Consider the following 11,456-nt stretch of genomic DNA (forward strand, 5'->3'; position numbering starts at 1 on the left):
GGCATCTTTAAATGTTTCTTTCAGCTGCTGTTTGGCCAGTTTCCCTTTGTGTTTGAGGAGCTCTTTAGCTTCCTTTTTGTGCTTTTGTATTTCTTTAAGTTCATCTTTGCAGCCTTTCTTGCTCACCGTCGTTTCTTTCTTGAATACCTTCAACTCAGTTTTCTCTTCTGCAAGTTCCTCTTGCACTTTCATCAGTTCCTTCTTCATGTTTTGAGTGTAACTCTTTGTATCTTCCATTTCTTTCTTTGCTTCCTGTATTTTAATTTTCTCTTCCTCCAACACTTTTTGAGCTTCCAACAATTCTTTCTTCATATTTTCAATCTCATTTTCTGCCTCGTGTTTACATTTTTTCTCCTCTTCAAGTTGTTGCTTCACATGCAGTAATTCCTTCCTTAGTGTTTCAGCTTCAGCCATTACATTTGCAGCTTCTTGTGTTGCCAACTGCATTTTCCTTTTTTCCTCTTCAAAAGCTTCCTGCACCTCCTGTAATTCCTGCATCACATTTCCTGCCTCCTTCTTTGCAGTTTGATATTTATTTTTGGCTTCTTGTGCTATGCTTTTCTCTTCCTCCAATGCTTTTTGAGCTTCCAACAGTTCTTTCTTCATGTTTTCATTCTCGTTTTCTGCCTGTTGTTTTCTCATCTTCTCTCCTTTAAGTTTGAGACCCACATGCAGTAATTCCTGCAATACTACTTCAGTTTCAAACTTTGAATTTTTAGCTTCTCCTCTTGATTTTTCTGCCTCTTCTTTTAATTTGAACATATGAATGAAGCATACAAAAAAGGAAATACTATGCTTATCTAGTCAAGCATGCAGGTGTGACTTCTCAAAACGTTGTGTTCTCTACAAGGTCGTTTCTTACTCTTGGGTGGCGGTTTCCTGTTGCTGACAGATAATATGACGGCACACAGTTTCCGTTATAGAGCAGAGAGCCAGCGGTTAACTATGCAGCTGGTTGAGTACAAACAGAAATATAAACACTCTTAGCTGATTATTATATGAATAATAAAACCTTTAAAAGCAAAAATCCTTTGACATTCCCTCCTGTTGTTTAGATTTCTTTTATGACAGTACTGTTATATTTTTCAGTTCATAACCTCTTGTCTGAACATTTTCGGTTTGAACGTCATGAAACAGTCCTGTGTTCAATTAGACTAGACATCACTATATGAATCATCTTTCAAAACTTCTTCCATTTGAGACAGTGTTACATAAGCGTTGATAGAGGTCGTCACCATGTTTGACACCATTTTCTTCAGACAGGGTATTACACATGTTGTGAAAACACATAATAGTAAAAGCAAAAATCCAATACAAACAAGTCCTTTAATCAGTAGGGACTTCCATGAACCACCTAGCAACCATGTCAACCAATCTTCAGTGCTTGTGACATAGTCTTGTTGTTGAGCGTCCCTAATCTTTCTCAAGGTGTTCAGAGCGTCGGTCATGTTTTGCGAATGCACATTGTCTGGGATGTATGTACAGCATGTGGTGTTAAACAATACGCACAAACCTCCTTTTTCAGCTAGAATCATGTCCAGTGTGACTCTGTGTTGCATCACTACAATGCGTATTGCGTCGATTTCTTCATTTTGCGTCTTGTTGATCTTCATTGAGGCATTTAGGAACAATCCAAAACGGTAGTCAAGTGTCTCGATCCTGAGCATGTTTTTTTCCAGCTCCCACCCAGGGGAACAAGGAGTGGAGGACTTTCTGACCATTAGTCCATAGCTTGAAGTTCTTAGGCACATCTGATCCGTAGATTGGGTCATGTGGCAATACTTTAGTGACTTCACGCTTTGCTCTTGATGTGCGTGTGTGTGTCTCTGCTGTGATCTTGAAGGTGTGGTCTGAAATTAGTACTGGTGCACACAGACCGGTGGAGTTTGGTGGGAGCATGAAGTAGGTTTTAGGCCCGCAGGCCCAAGCGGCTCCCTGGACCCAGAAAGTTCCATTTTTGAAGGTGTGTATTCCTGTGGATCGGGTCAGGTCAAGTGTGTGTGTGCAGTTGCGGTTACGTCCAACTTGTCTGCTTCCGTCCGAGAAGTTAAAACACATTGGGTGTTGTATGTCAGGCGGCAGAATTATGGCGAATGATTTGCTTTTTGTGTTGTTGGCCTTGACGTTTACCCAATGTTCTTCGTTGCAGGTGTAGTTCCAGTTCGTGAGATTGTAGGCACAGAAGTTTGTCTGTTCGGTTTGGACCCATCGCTGCGAAATTGGTTTCGTGACACGTTTAACGTCTGCGTCATTACACCATGGAATTCGGTCTTCCTTCTCTATGCTTTGACCTTTTAGGGCCAGTCCTGTTGCCATCAAAACTCTGCGTGAGCAATTGCCAGTTATTGCCTTGTTGAACACACACACCGCTTCGTTGAATTCAGGTGCCATTCCATATATTGTTGCGTGTATGGCCGTTGTTGGCATATGTGAACACACATAGCACTCCGTGCTGTTGTCGGTGCGTGTTCTATCATACACATACCTATACCACGCGTTGTTCATCCATGGGTGGTTATGGTCTTGGTTCAGGTCGCGCAGGTGTGAGTTGTCATGTGTCCATCTTTTTTGCAGGTGGTGTTGTTTATTTCCTCTCATCTGGGTGAGTGTTAGTAGGCTCACCAGGAGCGCAATGCAGGCCACTAGGAGGACAAGTGTCTTCATGATGACCAGGCACACCTAGGCCTCTGGTGAGTAGACTATTGGCGAGAAGAAAAAGGGCGGGATTTACCCAATCAGCCCTTCCTTCACCAATAGATCACCTGGAAGCTAGGGGAGCCGGCGTCTAAACGTTTGGATTGTCACTCACTTTTTTACAGTGGCTTTGGTGGATCCAAGATGGTCTTTCTGCTATTTTGCAGGCAGTTGGTGTGGTGAGTAAGACTTGGTATGGGCCCTCCCACCTTGGTGAACTCCAATTCTTTCTCTGGAGTACTTTGATCAGGATCCAATCACCTGGTTTCAACCTGCAAGACACTGGAGAGATATCACTCGGCAGTTGGTTGTTTAGCACAATCTCTTTATTTTCAAACAATTTAGTCATCCATTCTGCTAGGGTAGTTTCCCTTATTGATTTGTTAATGGGCTCACTTGTGATTGGTAATGGGAATGGTCTACCGTGGATGATTTCAAAAGGTGTGAGTTTCTGAGAACTTTGTGTTAGTCTCATCCACATTTTTACTAGGCCTATACACTCGGGCCATGGCCTTCCTGTTTCTTCCATGCATTTTCTTAATCTCTGTTTTATCGTGCCGTTAGTTCTCTCCACTAGTCCGGCACTTTGTGGGTGGTATGCACAGTGATGTTTGATGCTAAATCCTAGCGCTTCAGAGACTTTGCTGATTATGTCATTAACAAAATGTGTTCCGTTGTCTGACCTTATCAGACTGGGAATGCCGTATGTGGGGATGAAATGATTGCATAAGCACTTTGCTACTGAAATTGCATCTGCTCTTTTTACTGGATAGATTTCTGGCCATTTTGAAAATACATCTATAATTACTAGAGCATATCTTGATGCTTGGCATTCGTTAAGTTCAATAAAATCCATGTGGATTGTATGGAAAGGGTGAGGTGGTGTGGGAAAATGACCTCTTTTTGGTCTGAGGTTTCCCTGTGCATTATGTTTTTGGCAAATCATGCATGTTCTGATGAGTTCTTTTGCTGAATTTTCGAAATTTTGAGTGTAGAAGTGTTTAGAGAGAATATCCAACATTCCCCCCTTTGACACATGCGTTAAGCCATGTGTCACTAGTGCTGCTGTCTTGTGTAGAGATTTCGGCAATATTGGTTTGCCATTACAGGTCATTAAATCATTTTGTAGTTGTGCGCCACATTTTAGCCATTTCTTCTGTTCTGCGATAGATGCGGCTTTCTGTTCATCTTTAAGTACATCGAGTGGTATTAACTTTGAGGTTTCAGACATTAAGGTCTGTATAGGTTGCTGTGCTGCCTTCTTTGCGGCTTGGTCTGCAAAGTTATTGCATTTAGTAACTTCTGAGTTATCTTTTTGGTGTGCAGCACATTTGCATAATGCTAATTGTTTCGGCAATGTTATGACTTCTAGCAGTTCTTTTAAAAGGTGTCCATGTTGTACTGGATTGCCAGTAGAAGTAACCATACCTCTGTTTTGCCAAATCTTTGCAAAATGATGTACTGCTGCAAAAACATACTGACTGTCTGTGTGTATGTTTATGCTTTTCCCTTCATGCAGCTGACACGCTGTAAGTTCTGCACTTTGTGCAGAGTTTGAGGAAGTTAAAGGTCTTGCTTCTAAAATTGTGTCTACTGTGGTTACTGCATAACCGACACAGTTTCGACCTAAGCTATTTTTTGATGCTGAGCCATCTACAAAAATGTCAGTGAAACTGGGTTGGGGTGTGCTGTAGATGTCAGCTCGTGGTTTCGTTTCGTCATCTAGCTTTTGCATACAGCAGTGTTTTTTACCGTCTTCTGATGTGGGGAGAAGTGTGCTTGGGTTTAGCTGCCCACACTTCTCGATTGTAATGTGTGACTGTGATAGCAGAATGCCTACATATGAGAGCTGTCTTGCATGTGTGAGATAAGACAAGTTTGCTTGCAGTAAGATGGAGGTTACAGCATGGGGAACTTTGACAATCAATGTGTGTCCTAGGACAATATCAGCGGACTTTTTAACTGCCTCCGCTGCGGCTGCACAGGCCTGCACACACGACGGTAAGCCTGATGCCACTGAGTCTAGTTTACACGAGTAAAATGCAAGTGGGCGTTGCTTTTCCCCAAAGGCTTGTGTTAGAGCCTGCACCTCCGTCTACATGCAAGTAGAAAGGTTTATCATAATCTGGTAATGCTAAAACTGTGCGCGTCTGCAATGCAAGTTTTAGATCATTAAATGCTTTTTCTGCTTCTGGTGTCCATTCTATTTCATCTTTCAGTGCTAGATTTTTTCCATAAATTAAGTTTTGTAAAGGTTGAGCTAACAGAGCATATTCAGGTATCCAGCATCTGCAAAAGTTGCAGAGACCTAAATAACTCATCATTTGTTGTTTTGTGAGCGGTTTTGGAGCATTCTGTACTGCTAGTTTTCTGCTGTCTAACAGTGTTCTCCCTTCCCCTGTGAGCTTGTGTCCGAGGTATGTGACCTCTGGGCTCCACAGTTGTAATTTATGCTGTGAGACTTTATGGCCTTGCTCGCCTAAATGTTGTAACACTGTCATTGTGTTTACTTTGCAGTCTTCCTGCGTGTTTCCCGTGATCAGTATGTCATCTACGTACAGGAGAAACTGTCCTGGGGCAGGGAGCGTGCAAAGTGACATGGATTTCCTTAAAGCTTCTGCATACAGGGTGGGGCTATTCTGGAAACCCTGAGGTAACCTTGTGTATGTGTACTTCTGATCGTCAAAAGTGAATCCAAACAGGTTTTGTGAGTCAGGGTGTAGCGGTACAGAGAAGAATGCATTTGACAGGTCTATAACCGAAAACCATTGTTCTTTTGGTGTCACTTGATTTAGGATTGTGTGTGGATTTGCTACCACAGGTGGGATTTGCTCTGTTACTTCATTTATTGCTCTGAGGTCATGTACTAGGCGATATTTTCCCGTGTTTGCTTTTTTCACTGGAAAGATTGGAGTGTTACAGGTTACTTCGGTTGTTTTCACTAAAATGCCTGCTTTTTCCATATCTGCAATTACTGGCCTGATCCCTGCTTTTGCTTCTGTCGTTAAGGGATATTGTGGTTTAACTGGCCTGTAGGTTGTGGTGGTTTTTACTACAACGGGATCTGCTCCTTTAATTAATCCTACATCTGTTGATCCTGTGGACCACAGCGTTGTGGGCAGTTGTTGTAGTTCTGGGTGTAGCTCCAATGAGAGTATATGTCAGTTCTCACTATCTTCCTGCGCGTGTACATCAGTGCTGTCAGTCATGTGGGTGGCTGGGTGGGTAGTGAGTACCCACCCTAATGTGTATCTCATGCATCAAGTTCTGCAACCTTGTAGCCATCCCTCATGAATTTCTTCAGTCTTTTCATATCTGTCTCTTTCAACTTGGGCGAGAACGCGGCCTAAATCTTTCCACTCAGTGCTGTCATTGTGTGCTACTGACACATGTGGTTTTGGCATTCTGTTTACTCGTTGTACTGCCTCAGGCTGCAGCACAGAGCACACTGCATTACCACTTTGGGTGACATATAGGTGCTGTAATGTCAGCATTTGTGGGCCTAGCTTGTGTACTTCTTGGTCATACACGGGATTAGGACCTGGACTCTGTTTGAACCTCAATGTGTTGTGATACTCAGTGTAGTCCTGTCGTGTTGAGTGAGTTGGCAGATATCGATTTGCTATGTGTTGTAAGGGCTCTAGTGGGGGCAGGTCTAATGTCCAGTAGTAGTGGGGCTCTCCGAGTCCTTTGCACACATTAATCTGATAATCTGCTGGGCTTTGTTTCTCGTTTAACATTAGCTTAGCATACATGCCCTCTGGCCCTGGCAGTACTCCTATTTCCAGCCTTTCTAGTGCATCTCTCCCTAGAAGGTTAACTGGGCAAGACGGGTCATATATACATCGGTTTTTACAGCTGCGGCCGCTGTCTTCATGAGCTAAAAGCAAAGGTTCTGTCAGGGATTTGGTACTGACATGCCCTGACGCTGATTTAACTATCAAGGTATCACTGGAGAATTTCATTTTTGGTGGTTTTTCAGTCAATACTGTTTTCCATGCCCCGGTGTCACAGAGCATGGTCATAGGTTGTCCGTTCACATGGACAGTTACTGTAGGTTTATGCTCAGAGCCCAAAAGTAATTGTTCTATGTTGTAGATTTCTGTGTCATCCTCAATATCCTGTTCTAGTCATTTACTCTCTCTTTCGCTATCATTGTTTCTTTTGCTTTTACAATCTCGTGCAAAATGTCCTTCTTTTCTGCAGTTATAACAACGGTTATTTCTTGGCCTTCTATCTCCCTTATAACCTCCATTTCTCTTTTCCTTCCCTCTGTACTGACCTTGGTTTTGTCCTTTGTATTCACCAGAGAATGCTACAAATCCTGTTGCAGGATCGACGGTGAAAACACCTCCTTTTTCTTTTTGTTTTTGAACTTTGACAGCATGTTCTGCATATTGCAGGGCATCTGGTAAACTTCCAGTGTTCTGTGTTACCCAGTGTTTCTCAACATGAGCTCTGACTTTTGGAAGGAGGCCGTTTAAGAATGCGTTCTTTAATTGTTGCTGAAACGGTGTTTGTGGCCCTTCCTGGTAATTTAAACCTGAATGTTGTCTGAAAACTGGGCGTAAACGATCAAGGAAGTCAGATGCTGTCTCAGCTTCCTTCTGCTTTACTTCGCCTATTTTTCCATAGACAGCTCTTGGAGCTAAACGGGTTCTAATTCTATCATATAAAGGCGTTAGTTGGTTTCGTAGGGCGTCTGATGTAGGACCGAGAGCTGTCCCTTGGTGATCTGTCCCTGTGAAATCATCTTTTACTGTCCCCATCTTTAACCCTAACAAGTCCTGGATTACTTGGAGCATTTCATGGCCGTTTAGATGCCAGTGTGTTCTAATTAACTCAACTGCTTCCCTCCATGGTTCGAAACCTTCATTTAATGGTGGGACGTCTTTTAATACATTTAGTCTGTCTGTTTGGGACCACGCCCTAAAAACGTACAGAAAAGGGTTGTCACCTCTCTCGTTATTATCGCCACCCGTTGGTTGGCCATATCTTGGGTTGGGCGTGGCTATCATTGGAAACAGACCCGAAGGTCCTGGGGGGTCAACCTGTCCTCCCATATCACTACCTGACGGGTCTTTCCCTATGTCTTCCTGTTCCTTCTGTGGGTTCCCTGTCATGTGATTTAGTGCGCTTTGGGCTTGTGCATAAGGGTTAGATACGCTAGTGAACGGGTTTTTTGACTGAGGTTCTGGCGTTAACGATGTCGGCACATATGGTGGAGGCTGCGAGTTTTGTGAGGCTGCTTCTGTTTTCTTTTGTTTTTTCTTTTGCCTATTTTCGCTACGTCTGTCATCTTCTGCTTTCCATGCTTTGAAATGTTGCCACTCTGTGACACGTTTAGCTTTCTTTTTAGGGCTTTTTTCATTGTTTAGTTCTGTTCGGAGGGTCTCTTTTAAAGCGGTCACTGCAGAGGGATTACATTTTCCCTCCCACGCAGGGCAATTTAATTTCTTTGGGTTTCTCCATCTATTCATACTGATTTGTCCGGCGCCTGGACATTTTTTCTCTAACCACTGCTCGTCAGCAGTGAGTTTTGTTGATTTGTTACCCATTTTCTCTCAACTTATAGATATATTTACATTTACAAACACACACCCGTGGTGCTTTCTCTGGCACGAGGAATGAGAGAGGTTATTAACACAGCCTTCTACTTTCAAGCTATTCTTGAAAGCGGTGTTAATTTTATGTGATGAAGCACAACCTTTTTCTCGTTCCACCAGTACTTGAGCAACCAACGGTAAACAATTCAGTAGAGTAGTTCAGCCTTCTTAATGTGCTGTGAAATCAACTTACTCCACCAACAAAACAGTAAAAAAGACAAATATTGCGCGCTCTAATGGTTATTATTATGACACTTTCCCTCTAAAATAGCTACCAGCCCTTTTTCAGGCGAGCATTTACTTGTGGGAATAGCTACCAGTCCTCTATTTAGGACGAGCGTTCACATGTGGGAACAGTGTCAGTTCTTAATTCGTTTTTTCGCAAAATATGGGTGAGTGTTAAATATTCACCTGAGTTATTGTGTGGTTGCTTAGGTCTCCTCCATCAACCCCCAAAGTCGTGGGCCTCTTATAAGAACGCTGGCCAGAACCCAAATTTCACGTCTCTGGACTTTTATCCTCTGCCTGGAGAGGAGCTGTCGACAGACTTCAGCGCGGGCTTCTCACGACGTCAGGACTTGATGAAGGTTTTCTATTGGAGCATGAAAAAATATCAATGTCCACTCCGGCTCGAAGGACCAATTAAATGTTAGAGATAATCTTTTATCAAACACTCAGATATAATGAAATAACACTCAGACACTTCAGCAGTTTAACGTGCACGGGTGAGAGCTCAACGGAGACTCACACCCTGCAGCAGCTCTCTGCCTTTATTTATACACAGCATGAAGCATACAAAAAAGGAAATACTATGCTTATCTAGTCAAGCATGCAGGTGTGACTTCTCAAAACGTTGTGTTCTCTACAAGGTCGTTTCTTACTCTTGGGTGGCGGTTTCCTGTTGCTGACAGATAATATGACGGCACACAGTTTCCGTTATAGAGCAGAGAGCCAGCGGTTAACTATGCAGCTGGTTGAGTACAAAGAGAAATATAAACACTCTTAGCTGATTATTATATGAATAATAAAACCTTTAAAAGCAAAAATCCTTTGACATTGAGTATAAAAAGAACCTGAATAAATACAAATAAAGGGAAAGAGCTGTCCAAACCTCTGTCTCTGACCATCTGTGTTAACACTTGAAATGGGAAACATGTAAATGTAACAAACATGTTAAAACATAAGAAATCAGGAAGGGGCAAAAAAAGCATTTTGCTCAAAAAAGATTTAGAGCAGAAGTTTTTAAAATGAAGATATATTGCATTTATTTACAATTAAAAACACACAGAGCAGAAAGTGTGTTACTGTTTTACATCCACAGACACACAAGAAAAGAAGCAGGCAACATGAGGTCAAGTTATGGCAATTTTATTTTTGTATGTCAGTACATGTATTCAGAATAGAGTTTTTAAAAAACAAACAAACGTCCCAAGTAAAGTTTGGGGGGATTTTTGTGAAAGAAAGGTTGAGAGAGGGGGAAGGAGGAAGATGCTGCTGGGTCAGTTCTTTCTCAGCAGTCTGCTCCAGAATCCCCTCCTGTCCTCGGCTTGCTTTTCTTTTGCCTTCAGCTCTTTTAAGGTTTTGTTGAGCTGCTCCTCGGCATCTTTAAATGTTTCTTTCAGCTGCTGTTTGGCCAGTTTCCCTTTGTGTTTGAGGAGCTCTTTAGCTTCCTTTTTGTGCTTTTGTATTTCTTTAAGTTCATCTTTGCAGCCTTTCTTGGTCACCGTCGTTTCTTTCTTGAATACCTTCAACTCAATTTTCTCTTCTGCAAGTTCCTCTTGCACTTTCATCAGTTCCTTCTTCATGTTTTGAGTGTAACTCTTTGTATCTTCCATTTCTTTCTTTGCTTCCTGTATTTTAATTTTCTCTTCCTCCAACACTTTTTGAGCTTCCAACAATTCTTTCTTCATATTTTCAATCTCATTTTCTGCCTCGTGTTTACATTTTTTCTCCTCTTCAAGTTGTTGCTTCACATGCAGTAATTCCTTCCTTAGTGTTTCAGCTTCAGCCATTACATTTGCAGCTTCTTGTGTTGCCAACTGCATTTTCCTTTTTTCCTCTTCAAAAGCTTCCTACACCTCCTGTAATTCCTGCATCACATTTCCTGCCTCCTTCTTTGCAGTTTGATATTTATTTTTGGCTTCTTGTGCTGTGCTTTTCTCTTCCTCCAATGCTTTTTGAGCTTCCAACAGTTCTTTCTTCATGTTTTCATTCTCGTTTTCTGCCTGTTGTTTTCTCATCTTCTCTCCTTTAAGTTTGAGACCCACATGCAGTAATTCCTGCAATACTACTTCAGTTTCAAACTTTGAATTTTTAGCTTCTCCTCTTGATTTTTCTGCCTCTTCTTTTAATTTGACATTTTCAGCCTGTATCATTTGAAATTTAAAATGAATCAGCTGTACTGTATTGTGAGGAGAAGCACTCGCCGATCCTCTTCTCCATCTCCCTTGATTCATTTTGGCCTTTTAAACAAAGGAACCAACGTTTTGTAGAGGAGTGAAGTGAAGTTTTCGATGTTTCTTCGTCAACTGTCGTTTGTCCTGCACAGAGATGCTGCTGTAGATGTGTCTCTAGCTGTGTCTGGATACAATGAAACATGCTGTAACTAAGTGCTTGTGTTGCACAGTTCTACTGAACATTCCATTTCATGCATGCTCCGCCCACATGGTCAGGAATGTCAGGTGCTGCATCTCCAAATGCTGCTCCCGTTGCCTAGCAATAACAGCTGTTTACTTTTTGGGGTCTGGTTCATTATTTAATAAAGGAAACATGTCCAAGTATTGGGTGCTGAGGCTCAGCGCATATTCTAGCCTGCTGTGTGGGTGGGCAGCTAGAAATCACTGGTGGGCAACATGAGTGAGGAGAAAACTGGAGCAGCCAAGCAGGGAGCTGCAGGTTGCTGGTTTGAGTCTCTGTTCAGATGCTGGTGTCTCCTCTCTCTGAGATGTCTGCAAACAGTCCCAGATAAAACAATAAGGATAATAAAACACGTGACTAAAATAACAATTATGACTCTGATGTGTTTCATGTGTAGCAGGATGGCCTCTATACAGCAGTCGCTGCAAGCATCCACATCGCCACACTTACGTTTCTTTAAGCAGGCGTGCTGGGCTCCTCCTAAGGAAAGTTTGAAACTTCATTTCCTTCATGCTGGTG

The 11,456-nt window shown here is 42.3% G+C and overlaps 1 pseudogene; it reads right to left on the reverse strand.

Moving 5' to 3' along the window:
* Positions 1–774: 774 nt before the first annotated feature.
* On the reverse strand, positions 775–8,795 carry LOC146391701 (syncytin-B-like; annotated as a pseudogene).
* Between the last annotated feature and the right edge of the window lie 2,661 nt (positions 8,796–11,456).

The sequence above is a fragment of the Perissodus microlepis genome, chromosome 3, assembly GCF_051167445.1.
Source record: "Perissodus microlepis isolate ML-2025 ecotype Zambia chromosome 3, ASM5116744v1, whole genome shotgun sequence".
NCBI classification, from domain to species: domain Eukaryota; kingdom Metazoa; phylum Chordata; class Actinopteri; order Cichliformes; family Cichlidae; genus Perissodus; species Perissodus microlepis.